Source organism: Armigeres subalbatus, chromosome 1, assembly GCF_024139115.2.
Source record: "Armigeres subalbatus isolate Guangzhou_Male chromosome 1, GZ_Asu_2, whole genome shotgun sequence".
In the NCBI taxonomy this organism is placed as follows: Eukaryota; Metazoa; Arthropoda; class Insecta; order Diptera; family Culicidae; genus Armigeres; species Armigeres subalbatus.
The window spans coordinates 300106381-300121384 of record NC_085139.1 but is presented as its reverse complement, the minus strand read 5'-3'; the positions used below and the strand labels follow the sequence as shown (position 1 = coordinate 300121384).

At 42.1% G+C, this 15004-nt stretch overlaps 1 protein-coding gene across 4 annotated transcripts in view; it reads right to left on the bottom strand.

The window, feature by feature from the left end:
* Positions 1 to 15004, bottom strand: part of LOC134207809 (NADPH--cytochrome P450 reductase) — a 100236-nt gene that overhangs the window by 35654 nt on the left and 49578 nt on the right. Inside the window, exon 1 of one of the 4 annotated variants that reach the window (XM_062683741.1) lies at positions 4775 to 4905. The exons of 2 other annotated variants lie outside the window; for them this stretch is intronic. The gene's annotated coding sequence lies outside the window, so the exon portion shown is untranslated. Of the gene's footprint in view, positions 1 to 4526; positions 4906 to 15004 lie in introns of those variants that run through there. One more of the 4 variants, XM_062683739.1, reaches the window with a different exon arrangement.

Below are 15004 nucleotides of genomic sequence, written 5' to 3'. Positions count from 1 at the left end.
AAGTGTCCTGGCCGCCTTTTTTCAAGAGGCTTGGTCGGTTAGAGGTTGGTTTAAGAGGTCTTCTTGCAAAAAGCTCAAAAGGCTCTTTCCAAGAGGGCTGAAAGGTTCCTTTCAAGAGGCTCGGACACCTTCTTTTAAATGGATTTTTTTTAAACTATCATTTATTTGGAAGGCTCATTTGCCGTTAAGCGTTACGGAGCCGAATTCATGTTTTAGAGTACAGTTTTTCATGATTCTTATACAATAATGTTAGTTTTGGGGAACCGAAAGACTCGCGGTTTGGTCGAGGTTAGGGAATACAATTATACAATAGGAAAGGAAGGGAAAGACATACGGGAGGGATTAACGACAGATATTGAGATGATGTACAACAAGAGGAAGACATTCTTAAGGAATTACGACAGCAAAGGGATGGATGGACGACAATTATAATCTAACATCAGCAACTTTCAAAAATTGGTGGACAAGGGACATGTATTCGAGATCAAGACCCGCCAGCACTTCCCTAATAGGCTTTGGCTGCTTTCCTCGGACCCGAAGATGTTCAGTTAGCGCGGATCTAGGGCCACGATGCTCCTCGCACGCCCACACGACATGGTCAATATCCTGATAATCTGCGCCGCAAACACAGAGATTGCCTTCTGAGAGCCCCACTCGAAAAAAATGTGCATTTAAAGATTTTAAATGGATCGGAAGCCTCTTTTTAAGAGACTCGGAAGCCTCCCTTCCGTAGGAAGCTTGATAGTTAAACTTAATGTAAATCAGAAAGTTTCAAGGAATCATAAAAATTTCAGCCAACTTTATGGAGACCCATTAAGGATATATGCCGTGAGTTAACTATGGGATATATGCCGTTAGTTTTCAGGTCAATTTTCAGTTACGCTTATTTTCATTCAAACCAAAAATTGGGGGTACCTCAAACAATTCAAAAGTTCGAAGGGGTACCTCCCATGAAAAAGGTTGAGAACTGCTGCAGTAAGGGAATGTGGGGATACTTGATTCCTTAGGAGACTTGACCCCTTGTCATAGCAGCACAATTCAAATCTATTTGGTTGCGGCGACTCAAATGTGACTAAATTCGGTTGCATATGGGTCACATAAACTTTTGTGTAACATGTGTGCTGCTCGGGTGGGAGACTTGATTCTCCCCTGTTTTACCGAGAACTAGAGTAGTATTGTTATAGCGTATCTTTATAACAGATCCTCTACACAAATGATCGTTATGTGGCGAGTTATTTGACAACCTTATTTACTCTATTATTTACTGTGTTTTGTCTCTCCTAAAGATGTTTTAGTGGCCACGCAAAATTTCCCAATAATGACCAAATGATACCATTTTTTCACAGCACAAAGCCATACATATACTAAATGATCTTCACTGATAAAAATGCCAACATTCCACCACAATTTCAGGATATTTGGATTTTAAGTTGTTGCCTCAATATTGAGTAGATATCTTAGAAAGAAGATCAAGTCTCTCCAATTTTGGAGATTGCATGCGCTGTCGAATTCCATAGCAAAAATCGTTCATGAATTCATAGTGATCGTAATTTTCACTCATTCTCACGAGAAGAGAATGCTCATTCACGCAGATTTTCGCCGAGAAATCATTTTTCCGTGTTCCATTTTTTCCATAACCATGTTTCGCTCACTTCCAGTGGCGTAAAAATTTGTTTTGCTCGCAAGACTACTCATAGTTTTTAGTAGTCCTGCTTTTGACTGATATTGAGTAAAATTTTCGTGGGATTAAAAGAGAGGGCAATAATATTTTACTTAGTCTTTGAGTAGATAAAAGTTAGCGTGTACGATTTTCGTTTCTCTTCTGAGTTCGCTCTAAAAGAAAAGAGTGGTGATTGAAAGATGTTTTCCGCCACAAATTACGAAAAAAAGATTCTCCTTCATCCCAAAAACGCTTGGTTTTGTCTAATCGAACTTGCAACTGAAACTAAAAGTCACTATTTGGTCACTTTTTCGGCAACTGAAAGTCAGTTTTTGGTTCCTTTTTTCGTCAGCTTCGTCAGCTAAAGTCACTATTTTGAGCGACATCGGTCGCTACCAGCCCTGCAATGTAATCAAATCGTAGGACTGTAAGGTAGGTTCTCCAGATAGAATTTCATAGCAAAATGTTGACATTGTGCAATAATAATGCAAAAATGGCTGGAGGGTCCACTATTGGTTGGGGGTCCACTATTGGGCACTTTACCCTAAATATCCGGAAGAATTTCCACAGACGTTCTAGGGAAAATTACGGCGACAAGCAGTTCGATTTCTGCAAACATGTACAGGATAATTTCTGAATTACTGGGATGAACAATTTTGATATCAATTCTATTAAAAATCAACACAGGAGTTCCTGCCGGAAAAATTCGGATGAATTGGCGCTAAAAATGTCAATTTCTGAAATTTCCTGCATGAGCTTCTAGAGAAACTTGTCACAAAAATTGAAGGATGACTTTCGGCACAAATTCCGAACTATTTTTTGCGGGAGTCTACGCAAATTATTCCATAAAATTTACGAAGATATTTCTGCTGAAATATTCCTCTAAAATTTTTCGAAGTTCTTATTTCAAATTTGGTACAAACATGTGTGAAGTTGAAGTTTAAAATCAGTTAAAAATTAGTAATTTTATAAAAACGAACTCGAAGAGAAGACGTTCAGTAAATTGTGATTACTGAAATTGAGGAATAAGTTTCATGTCGCGCGGAAATGGCGCGGATTTGATTTTAATCGGCGCGGATTTGGCGCGGAAAATATTTCAGGATCTCCGTAACAACCCTGTTAGTGTAGTCGGTGCTGTGTTTGGTTTCTGCTCAAATTAAATGACAAAGCAGGGCTGAATACATTCGCTATATGAAGCCCTCAGTACTGCCAATCTAATGGATAAGCCAAGTATACGTATAACTTAACTTTAATCTACTCAATGATTGAGTGAAATTTTATATCTTGTTGTTCGCACATCCGGTAAGGGGGTGCTTAAGCATCACCACTCGGTCAATAGGATTGCGGCTGTCGAAGCTTTGGGTATATTGGTGCTGTACATTCAATCAAACACGTCAAAGTGCAAATGTGTTACGTGAGTAAATACATCATCTAAAATAATTATCACTTCTTCTTTTGGCTAGATAAATCAAAAACATTTAAAGAACGTAATTAAAACTGATATAAGTATGGATAGATATACTCTTTCGACAACCTCATCCGGATGGCTAGAGTTTAAGTTAGAAACACATAAATAACAGATGCTATAAAGTCAAGCATTACTCCCCATCTTAATTTCTGATAGCAATATGGATTATAGGATTTCAAAAGAAACATGAGTATCACTAGTGTTCAATATATAAAGTATAGTTAGTAAAGAAATTGTAGCGATTCTCACATTTCACACCTTATCTCTGTTGTTGTTGAATTTGTGCTGGTAACACAGCAAAAATTTTACCGAAAAATAAATTGCATAAAATAATTGAAACCAGAGTTTCATTTTGGCCAACTTTACCCAACAATGTTAACACAAAAGAGATATGAAAAATATTATGTATTGCACTTTAAAGCTGAATGTTCATTATTACAAATTGGGAAAATGAAAACACAGAACTAGTAAGCATCATATTGAAGCTGAAATAACAACGTCCTTAATAAAGGTTCAAGTTTAAATGTCCCTCAAACGCCTGGGGAAATATTTTTAAATATTGACAAGCCTATGCATTTTATATAATATCCGCCATTAATGTTTTATAAAAATCATCATATGAACTTTGTACGCTGTTCGCCTTGCGTATATGTTTGCACCAAGTAGGAATTCGAGAATAATATCAATGCGAGGAGATCCTTGACCGGTGAGAATCAAACTCGCCTTCATCGGATTGTTAATCTCAATCTTTTGGCTAGGCTACATAAACAGGCTATCACCGTGGCTTTGATTATTTTTCGGAGAACGGGGAAAATACATGAAAGAATAATCAGCATGAGAGAGCGAAAACCGAAAGTGATAACAACAAACAAAAATCCTAGAATATGTATTTAATTACCGGATTGATCGCCTTACGTAATAGAGCTAAGGTGAATAATCCCGAGACACTGATTCTGAACGAACCTATTGATGTTAGTGTTTATGCAAATCGCCGTATTCGCGTCACGCTACATTCGTCAATAAATAAACAATTTGACTCATAACCCCACCCAATTTGAATAGTTTTACAGAAATTATTCTACATCGAATAATCGTTCGTGGAATAAAACCGGATCGCACCGAACCACCTTTTCGCAGACTTTTGAGCTTCCGTTATCACTTCCTTATCAGGATCGTGTTGGCCCAAATAATCTTGTTCATTGTTCCACACACTAACACGATTGGCGCTTGCAAAACGGTAAAAAGATATCCAAAGTTGACTTAGACCCCGACCAAGACCTCCATTCGTTGCGGAAGGTTACGCAACCTCGATCGCGTAGTCTGTTCACGCGTGGCAGGCATTCCAGCTCATGATATCCGACAGATACGCAAACAAAGATGCACAAATTTATTACGTACTCGATTATAGACGGAAGTTTTCCAACGCAGCTATTCGCAGACGTAGAATTCAGCCTCCTCCGAACGGTGCACGCACGCTGATGGGGAAGGTCAAGTACGCGCAGCGCAAAAGCGGAAACCACCAGTCAGGGTAGGCGGCGGCAGTGCAGCGGAGCGGGTTCAAAGATTCGCCACAACGAGATCCACAAGCCGCACGAGCAGCTATATTTTGTTGCCTCGCAAAGCACCCAACAATAATAAAAACACACCACACTCTGAGCTGTTGGAGCTATTAGCGCTCCTACACTGTTGCGGTTCGATGAGGCAGCTGTTCCCCGGCGGATTCTATGCGATCTATTCACGACGAACACTGGAACTGTACTGACTGACCGACGAACGGAATACGGGCCGGTCTGCTCCGTGTTGACTGCTGCTGCTTGCTGCTACTGCTGGAACGCACACACGAGGCGGACAACCACAACGCAGACAGCGACGACGATTCGTTTTTATCGGTCACGATGTAGCTAAATGATGGCGTTTGAGCTGAGATGTTTTTGATGAGGTTGCAGAAAACGCGAATCGAATTCGAAGGTGGCTTGCGCGGTGTGCGCGGGACGATCTGAACAAGCACAACTCGGAGACGTTGGTCGAGTGCGTGATTTACGTGATTTACACGCCTGCACGGCTTTGATGGTGGACATCACAGAAGATATGGCGGTTCGGCTGCTACGATATACAGAAGAACAGGTTGCTGGAGCGATGAGTGAGCGGAATCCACATGGACTTTGAAAGAGAATCATCAGATTTCATTGTCTATACGAGGAGTTAACCATGGAACATTTTTAACCGAAGATATATCTCAAATGCGTATTCTATAGCTAAGGCCGCACGTCATACTTTGATCGAGAAAAGCATGAAACATTAAAAAGTGACGTAATATCCATCAGAACTTTATCAACAAAATATGTTATTTGCTTTATTTCTGATTCATATATTGTGAAAAGTGGTGTTAGCTTTTATAACTGAATTCCGCACATCTGGCATTGGAAAATAGTTACACAAGTCATCCATATTCTTACAAAACAACATCACCAAAGGGCCTTTTTCTAGAAACCTACAGCTTTCGTTTCGTACCAAAACATTCAAAATTGGTTTGACAAAAAAAACGTATTGCGTATCCGCATAACAATCATAGGATAACATGGTCCTCTTTCACATATCAAAGGCGACTGACTTCCAGAGCGTGGTTGAAGCCTCTATACATTCAAGAAGAAGAAGAAAGAAAGTCCTTATTCAACGGAAAAGATGCCGAAAAAACGGTTCCGAATGGAATCCGGTCAGGGTTCCAAAAGGGTATTAGGGGAGGATTCCTGAAGGGAAATCCGATCAGCAAGAGAAAAATGCAGTTGAGATTACGAGGGGAATCCGGTCAGGATTTTGAGGCGATAGCGGGCAGGATGGTACCAAATGGAATACAGATAGGACTTCGATCGGAGTCCGATCAATAATCCGAGGTGAATTCGGTCAGGATTTTGAGGCTAAACCGGAAAGGACTGCCGAATTCGGTGAAGATTCCGAGGGGAGTCCGGTAAAGGATTCCGAGGGGAATCCGATCATGTTTCCGAGTAGAATCCGGTCAAGTTTCCTAGGGGAATCCGGTCAGGATTCGAAGGGGAATCCGGACAGGATTACGAGGGGCATCCGGACAGTATTCCGAGGGGAATCCGGACAGGATTCCGAAGGCAATCCGGACAGGAATCCGAAGGGAATCCGGACAGGATTTCGAGGGGAATCCGGCCAGGATTCCGAGGGGAATCCGGTCAGGATTGCAAAAAAAAACGATCAGGATTCCGAAGGGAATTCAGTTAGGATTCCGAACGGAATCCAATCAGGAATCCGAACGGAATCCAATCTGGATTTCGAACGGAATCCAATCAGGATTCCGAACGGAAGAAATCCCAAAGGAAACCGGTTAGGATTCCGAAGGCTATCCGATCAGGATTCCGAAAGGGAATCCGGTCAGGATTCCGAAAGGGAATCCGGTCAGGATTCCGAAAGGGAATCCGGTCAGGATTCCGAAAGGGAATCCGGTCAGGATTCCGAAAGGGAATCCGGTCAGGATTCCGAAAGGGAATCCGGTCAGGATTCCGAAAGGGAAGCCTTTCAGGATTCCGAAAGGGAATCTGGTCAGGATTCCGAAAGGGAATCTGGTCAGAATTCCGAAAGGGAATCCGGTCAGAATTCCGAAAGGAGTTCGGTCAGGATTTTGAAGGGAATCCGGTAAGGAATCCTAAGGTAATCCGCTCTGGATTCCGAAGGAAATTCCATAGGGAATCCCATAAGGATTCCGAAGGGAATCCGGAAAAGGATTCCGAAGGGAATCTGGTAAAGGATTCCGAAGGGAATCCAGTAAAGGATTTCGAAGGGAATCCGGTAAAGGATTCCGAAGGAAATCCTGTAAAAGATTCCGAAGGGAATCTGGTGAAGGATTCCGAAGGGAACCCCATTAAAGGATTCCGAAGGGAATCCGGTAAAGGATTTCGAAGGGAATCCGGTAAAGGATTTCGAAGGGAATTCGGTAAAGGATTCCAAAGGGAAATCTGGTAAAGGATTCCGAAGGGAATCCGGTAAAGGATTCCGAAGGGAATCCGGTAAAGGATTCCGAAGGGAATCCTGTAAAAGATTCCGAAGGGAATCTGGCGAAGGATTCCGAAGGGAACCCCATTAAAGGATTCCGAAGGGAATCCGGTAAAGGATTTCGAAGAAAATCCGGTAAAGGATTTCGAAGGGAATTCGGTAAAGGATTCCAAAGGGAAATCCGGTAAAGGATTCCGAAGGGAATCCGGTAAAGGATTCCGAAGGGAATCCGGTAAAGGATTCCGAAGGGAATCCGGTAAAGGATTCCGAAGGGAATCCGGTAAAGGATTCCGAAGGGAATCCCATAGGGATTCCGAAGGGAATCTAAAAAGGATTCCAAAGGGAATCCGGTAAAGGATTCTGTGGGAAATCCAGTAAAGGATTCCGTAGGAAATCCGCTAAAGGATTCCGAAGGGAATCCACTTAAGGATTCCGAAGGGAAATCCGAAAGGAATCCGCTGAAGGATTCGGAAAGAAATCCGGTAGAGGATTTCTAAAGGAATCCAGTAAAGGATTCCGAAGGGAATCTGATCTAGATTTCGAAGGGAATCCGGTCAGGATTTCGAAGAAAATCTGGACAGGATTCCGAAAGAAATCCGGTCAGGATTCCGAAGGAAATCCGATCAGGATTCCGAGGGGAATCCGGTCAGCATTCCGAGGGGAATCCGGTCTGGATTCCGAGGGGAATCCGGTCTGGATTCCGAGGGGAATCCGGTCAGGATTCCGAATGATCTCCGAACAAGATTCCCCGGAGAATGCGATCATGATTCCCAAGGGAATCCGACCAGGATTTCGAAGGGAATCCGACCAGGATTTCGAAGGGAATCCGACCAGGATTTCGAAAGGAATCCGATCAGGATTTCTAAGGGTATCCGGTCAGGATTTGGAAGGGAATCCGGTCAGGATTTCGAAGGGTATCCGATCAGGATTCCAAAGAGTATCCAAGCAAGATTCCGAAGGGGATCCGATCTGGATTTCAAAGGGAATCTAGTCAGGATTCCGAAGGGAATCCGGTAGAGGTTTCCCAAGGCAATCCGGTAGAGGATTTCGAAAGAGATCCGGTAGAGGATTTCGAAAGAGATCCGGTAGAGGATTTCGAAGGAGATCCGGTAGAGGATTCCGAAGGGAATCCGGTAGAGGATTCCGAAGGGAATCCGGTAGAGGATTCCGAAGGGAATCCGGTATAGGATTCCGAAGGGAATCCGGTAGAGGATTCCGAAGGGAATCCGGTATAGGATTCCGAAGGGAATCCGGTAGAGGATTCCGAAGGGAATCCGGTAGAGGATTTCAAAGGGAATCCGGTAAAGGTTTCCGAAGGGAATCCGGTAAAGGATTCCGAAAGGAACCCTAGTAACACACATCTGGTTACTGCAACTAATATTTGACTAAATTCAGTCACAATCAAGTTGCCGCAACCATTTTTGCCTGACTTGTGCTGCTCGGGAATCCGGTAAAGGATTCCGAAGGGAATCCGGTAAAGGATTCCGAAGGGAATCCGGTAAAGGATTCCGAAGGGAATCCGGTAAAGGATTCCGAAGGGAATCCGGTAAAGGATTCCGAAGGGAATCCGGTAAAGGATTCCGAAGGGAATCCGGTAAAGGATTCCGAAGGGAATCCGGTAAAGGATTCCGAAGGGAATCCGGTAAAGGATTCCGAAGGGAATCCGGTAAAGGATTCCGAAGGGAATCCGGTAAAGGATTCCGAAGGGAATCCGGTAAAGGATTCCGAGGAGAATACGGTAAGGATGTCGAGGGGAATCCGAGGGAATCCGGTACAGGATTCCGAAGGGAATCCGGTAAAGGATTCCGAAGGGAATCCGGTAAAGGATTCCGAAGGGAATCCGGTAAAGGATTCCGAAGGGAATCCGGTAAAGGATTCCGAAGGGAATCCGGTAAAGGATTCCGAAGGGAATTCGATAAAGGATTCCGAAGGGAATCCGGTAAAGGATTCCGAAGGGAATCCGGTAAAGGATTCCGAAGGGAATCCGGTAAAGGATTCTGAAGGGAATCCGGTAAAGGATTCCGAAGGGAATCCGGTAAAGGATTCCGAAGGGAATCCGGTAAAGGATTCCGAAGGGAATCCGGTAAAGGATTCCGAAGGAATTCGGTAAAGGATTCCGAAGGAATTCGGTAAAGGATTCGAAGGAATCCGGTAAAAGGATTCCGAAGGGAATCCGGTAAAGGATTCCGAAGGGAATCCGGTAAAGGATTCCGAAGGGAATCCGGTAAAGGATTCCGAAGGGAATCCGGTAAAGGATTCGGAAGGGAATCCGGTAAAGGATTCCGAAGGGAATCCGGTAAAGGATTCCGAAGGGAATCCGGTAAAGGATTGCGAAGGGAATCCGGTAAAGGATTCCGAAGGGAATCCGGTAAAGGATTCCGAAGGGAATCCGGTAAAGGATTCCGAAAGGAATTTGGTAAAGGATTCCGAAGGGAATCCGGTAAAGGATTTCGAAGGGAATCCGGTAAAGGATTCCGAAGGGAATCCGGTAAAGGATTCCGAAGGGAATCCGGTAAAGGATTCCGAAGGGAATCTGCAAAGGAGTCCGAAGGAATCCGGTAAAGGATTCCGAAGGGAATCCGGTAAAGGATTCCGAAGGGAATCCGGTAAAGGATTCCGAAGGGAATCCGGTAAAGGATTCCGAAGGGAATCCGGTAAAGGATTCCGAAGGGAATCCGGTAAAGGATTCCGAAGGGAATCCGGTAAAGGATTCCGAAGGGAATCCGGTAAAGGATTCCGAAGGGAATCCGGTAAAGGATTCCGAAGGGAATCCGGTAAAGGATTCCGAAGGCAGGGCTGGTAGCGACCATTGCCACTCAAAATAGTGACTTTAGTGACCAAAGCTGACGAGAAAAGGGACCAAATAGTGACTTTCAGTTGCAGAAAAAGAGACCAAATAGTGACTTTCAGTTTCAGTTGCAATCTCGATGAGACGAAATTAAGCGTTGCTGAGTCGAGGGAGAATTTTTTTCGTGGTTTGTGGCGGAAACGTGAAAATCGTGCACGCTAACTTTTGCCCTCTCTTTTTATCCCAAGGATATTTTACTTAATATCAGTCAAAAGAAGGACTACGCAAAACTATGAGTAGTCCTGCGAACAAACCAAACGTTTGCGACACTGGAAGTGTGCGAATCATGGTTATTTATCACTCATAAGACCTGTTTTTCTTCCCCGAAAAATGATTTCTAGGCAAACATCTGCGTGAATGAACATTCTGTTCTCGTGAGAATGATTTTTTTAAACGTTATTAATGCGTGAGAATGAGTGAAAATTACAATCACTGGATTAGCTGAACACCTACTTTAGAAAGATGCAGATTTGCTATAGGTTTAAGAAGTTTTTGGATTTTTTAGTGCGAAGGGAACATCAGTACGGATCGTTTTGATAGAAAACGAAACAGAAATTATGAAAATTCAGTTACAACGAACCTGGGATTGAACGAATTGAAGAATCTTTCACATTTGTGCTATTTCAAACGTATAAATTATCATCACAATATATTTTAATGTTGGGAGGGAAAAACGGCCTTTATTTTCTCATGTTCTTACAGCAAAATTACTTTGGGGATCCCACACGTATTTAAAGTATCGCCTTTCAATTCGAATGCAGTGCAATCATAGATGCAACTATCATTATTTCGATTTGAAAATAAATATTTTTATTTTACCATAATATCACGCGCTGGGAATCATAACTTAATAACTCAACAGTCTGGTGCAAGATACAATCATCATTTATCACACCAAACCATTAAATCTTCGGTAAATTACTGCAATTCGCTACAATGATAAAAAGAAAACATCGACAAAGAGCAAGTTTGACGAGGTTTGTGATAAAACAATTTTCTGTTATAAAAAAAACTGATAAGCATGTTGATTTTAGGTATGCAATAAATAACAAGCCTTTCATCAACTATTGGCTTTCCTGAAACACCAGGAAGAATATCTAAAATTGAAACCATTAATCTGAACCGCCAATAGTGCAATTGATAGGGGAGACTGGGCAGACTTGATCCACTTTTCTCATTTTCGATGTATCCCAGCGCATGCAATCTTCAAAATTTTGGGAAACTTTATTCCATTTATGTAATATCTATATCCTTTCCCGTCAAAAATTGCATCTCATTTTATTGTGTCAATCGATTCTTTGGCTTATTTAAGGTAAACTTTCTCTCTCTTTCAACTCTGTCTCAAGCCTCTAACTAGGCCTATTTTAAGGCCTAACAAGCCTATTTTAAAAATCCAGGATCGGTAAGGATTCTGAAGGGAATCCGGTAAGGATTCCGAAGGGAATCCGGTAAAGGATTCCGAAGGGAATCCGGTAAAGGATTCCGAAGGGAATCCGGTAAAGGATTCCGAAGGAAATCCGGTTAAGGATTCTAAAGGGAACCCGGTTAAGGATTCCGAAGGAAATCCTGTAAAGGATTCCGAAGGGAATCCGGTAAAGGATTCCGAAGGGAATCCGGTAAAGGATTCCGAAGGGAATCCGGTAAAGGATTCCGAAGGGAATCCGGTAAAGGATTCCGAAGGGAATCCGGTAAAGGATTCCGAAGGGAATCCGGTAAAGGATTCCGAAGGGAATCCGGTAAACGACTCCGAAGGGAATCCGGTAAACGATTTTGAAGGGAATCCGGTAAGGATTTCGAAGTGAATCCGGTAGAGGATTCGAAGGGAATCCGGTAAGGATTCCTAAGGGAACTCGGTAAGGATTCCGAATGGAATCCGGTAAGGATTCCGAAGGGAATCCGGTTAGGATTCTGAAGGGAATCCGGTTAGGATTCCTAACGGAATTCGGTAAGGATATCTAAGGGAATTCGGTAAGGATTCCAAACGGAATCCGGTTAAGCATTCCGAAGGGAATCCGGTTAAGGATTCTGAAGGGAATCCGGTAAAGGATTCCGAAGGGAATTCGGTAGCAGATTCTGAAGGGAATCCGGTAAAGGATTCCGAGGGGAATCCGGTAAAGGGTTCCGAAGGGAATCCGGTAAGGATTCCGAAGGAAAACTGGTAAGGATTCCGAAGGAAAACTGGTAAGGATTCCGAAGGAAAACTGGTAAGGATTCCAAAGGAAAACTGGTAAGGATTCCGAAGGAAATTTGGTAAGGATTCCGAATGATATCCGATGAATATTCCAAAGGGTATTCAGTCATGGTTTAAAAAAAATCCAATTCGAAGGAAATTAAGATTCCAAAGAAAAACTGATTAGGATATCAAAAACAATACGGACAAAATTCCTGGTCAGGATTCCGAAAGGAAATCAAAACTATTCCAAATGAAATCAGGTAACATGCCGATGAAAATTCCGGTCCAGATTCCAAAGAAAATTTACTCATGATTCAATCAGGATATCCTCCAGAATCGACAGGACTGAACTAGGAATGCGATAAGCAGGGTTGTAAATTTTCGGCAGCACTGGATGAAGGTTATGTTTTTTTATATCATGTTTTTATTTTCTTCCTGCTTTGAAATCAACCTCACATTCCTGGAGAGGCAGAAAAGTAAACAACAGAACTCACATCACCCACTGCGCCGCGAAGATGAAATTTACCACAGCAAAATGTACACATTCACCCAGCAAATTGAAAAAATCCACCACGCGTTTAAATGGGCCACTCACAGTCATACGGTAAGGCACGAACTGAGCAGCCTGTCAGAGCGACTTGTGAGTGGCTGAATGCGAAATTGAACTGTCGGTGTTGGAAATGATTTTTCGGCTGCACCCAGTCGCACTCACCACAGCGGCGATGAAGGCGACTGCAGATTATACTGAGATCCATTTCACTGCATTGACTGTGAAATATTTCTACCCTGGCGATAAGGGCATCAAAGGGAATCTAAAAAAGGTTTAGTGTAGAGAAATTTCATTTAAAATCCAGAAAAAATCATACTAGGATTCTGTGGAGAAGAGGTGAATATTGTAGCAACACCTTTTGAAATGTTAGCCTATATGGTAACAAAATGTAACGCATTCCAGATATTCTCCTGACTCGATGGGATATTTTGGAGAACAGGCAGACTCTGGAATGCGTTACATTGTGTTACCATATAGGCTAACACTTCAAAATGTGTTACTACACTATTCACCTCTTCTCCATAGATTCCAAAAGAAATTCATAAGAAATCCGATAATGATTTTAAGGGAAACCCTAATTGAATTAGATAGAAGACAAATCCGAATTGAACTGAACCATGGCACAAATGATTAAAATTAGAGTCTATTTTAAAAGGTACTGATAATTTTTAATCATCAGTAAATAAGCATAGCATGATTTGAGTTTTAAATTGCACCTCATAGTTCTGGTTTTAACCAATTATAGAGCTAGGTGGACTAGATCTGTCTTTATTTATTTCTCACCTTATAATTAATGTCATCACATCCACTCCCCTAATTCCTTGCGATAAACATGCTAAATTTAGTTTATTGATAACTGCACGAGAAAAAACAGGTCTTAACCATCCACTAAGTACAAAAATGTGCAGCTCAAGGTTCACCGGCAATCACAACAATCTAGTATGGATTAATTATGGAATTCATAGATTGCACTCTTCGTGCTGAGAAAGTTTTCATTAAGGTTTCATCATGCAATACGATTCATCGAATATGCCGATACGAATCTGTACTGACCTGTACCATCATCATTAGGATGTCACCATTCGAATGAAATTCTCATCATTATGAAGCACTACCTGAGTGATCAACACCTTCCGCTCGCCTATCTCAACTCGAGTGCCACCGGTTACTCATCCTCACGCAGCAAAACGCGATAAGTAATCTTCGAAGGCTTTTGTTTGACATATATGGGCATCGCATTATCAGAGGGAACCGGAGCTAACTAAGTGCATATGTTTCCGTCGCCGACGACGGTGTGCTGAAAGGTATTAGCATTAGCATTGAGCAATTCGCACAAATTCGTAGGTGGTACAAGCCTGGACTATTGTATGAGAATAGCATCATTTTCATCCGTTACCATAGATACTGATTTTGGACTAATCACCAATATTCGAGATCTGTTGGTCATGTCCTTAAAAATGCTGAGGAAGGATGGTTAGTTGGACACCTACTTAAGAAAGATGCAGAGAACTCTACAACCTCTCATAGGTGCCACGGGAGTTTTTGGGAATTGTTAATGTAGAATGTGAAGCACAGAAAGAACTAAGATAAAAATGCAAAGTAGGAAAATGACGAGCTTGGAATTGAACCCACGAACTCCTGCTTATAAGGCAGAAGCAGCGGCCCCTAGGCCTCGGAGCTCGTCTCTACAGTTTGAAACATAATTTATGTACTATGACGAAGAGATTATAAACATACCTAGTTGCTAAAAGATTGGGCAGAAAAAATAAAAATACGTTTTTAAACATATTTTTTTGCTATGACAAAGGGATTATAAACATAGTTGCTAAAATATTGAACAAAAAACAAAAATTAGACATATGCAATAATTTAGAATGTTATGAAAAAATCTTACAAATAGGAAACCAGTTTTAGGCCAGGAAAAATGAAGTACATAATTAGCGAATAATCACATTAGCTATGTTATCAGTTGTAGGCATTTGACAGACATTATTGTTTAAACTAACTTCCACAAAAGTATGTTTGTCTGCACTGCCGTGTCCTCCGGCAAATTCCTGCACAGCGCAATTCCAATCAGAATTGAGAGCACGTTATCTTATCAGGGGGCTTGATATGTGGTGGTGCGCCACGGAGCCAAAGTATGTTCCTCCATTCCGTCTGTAAATATTTACACACCTATCAAACCCACTGGCATTGAACTTTTTTTGGCAGTTACTAACCGATAGCGGCAATATTGATAAGCAGGGGGTGATCCCAACTGGATATCAAATAACGAAAAGCTCTGATAAGCA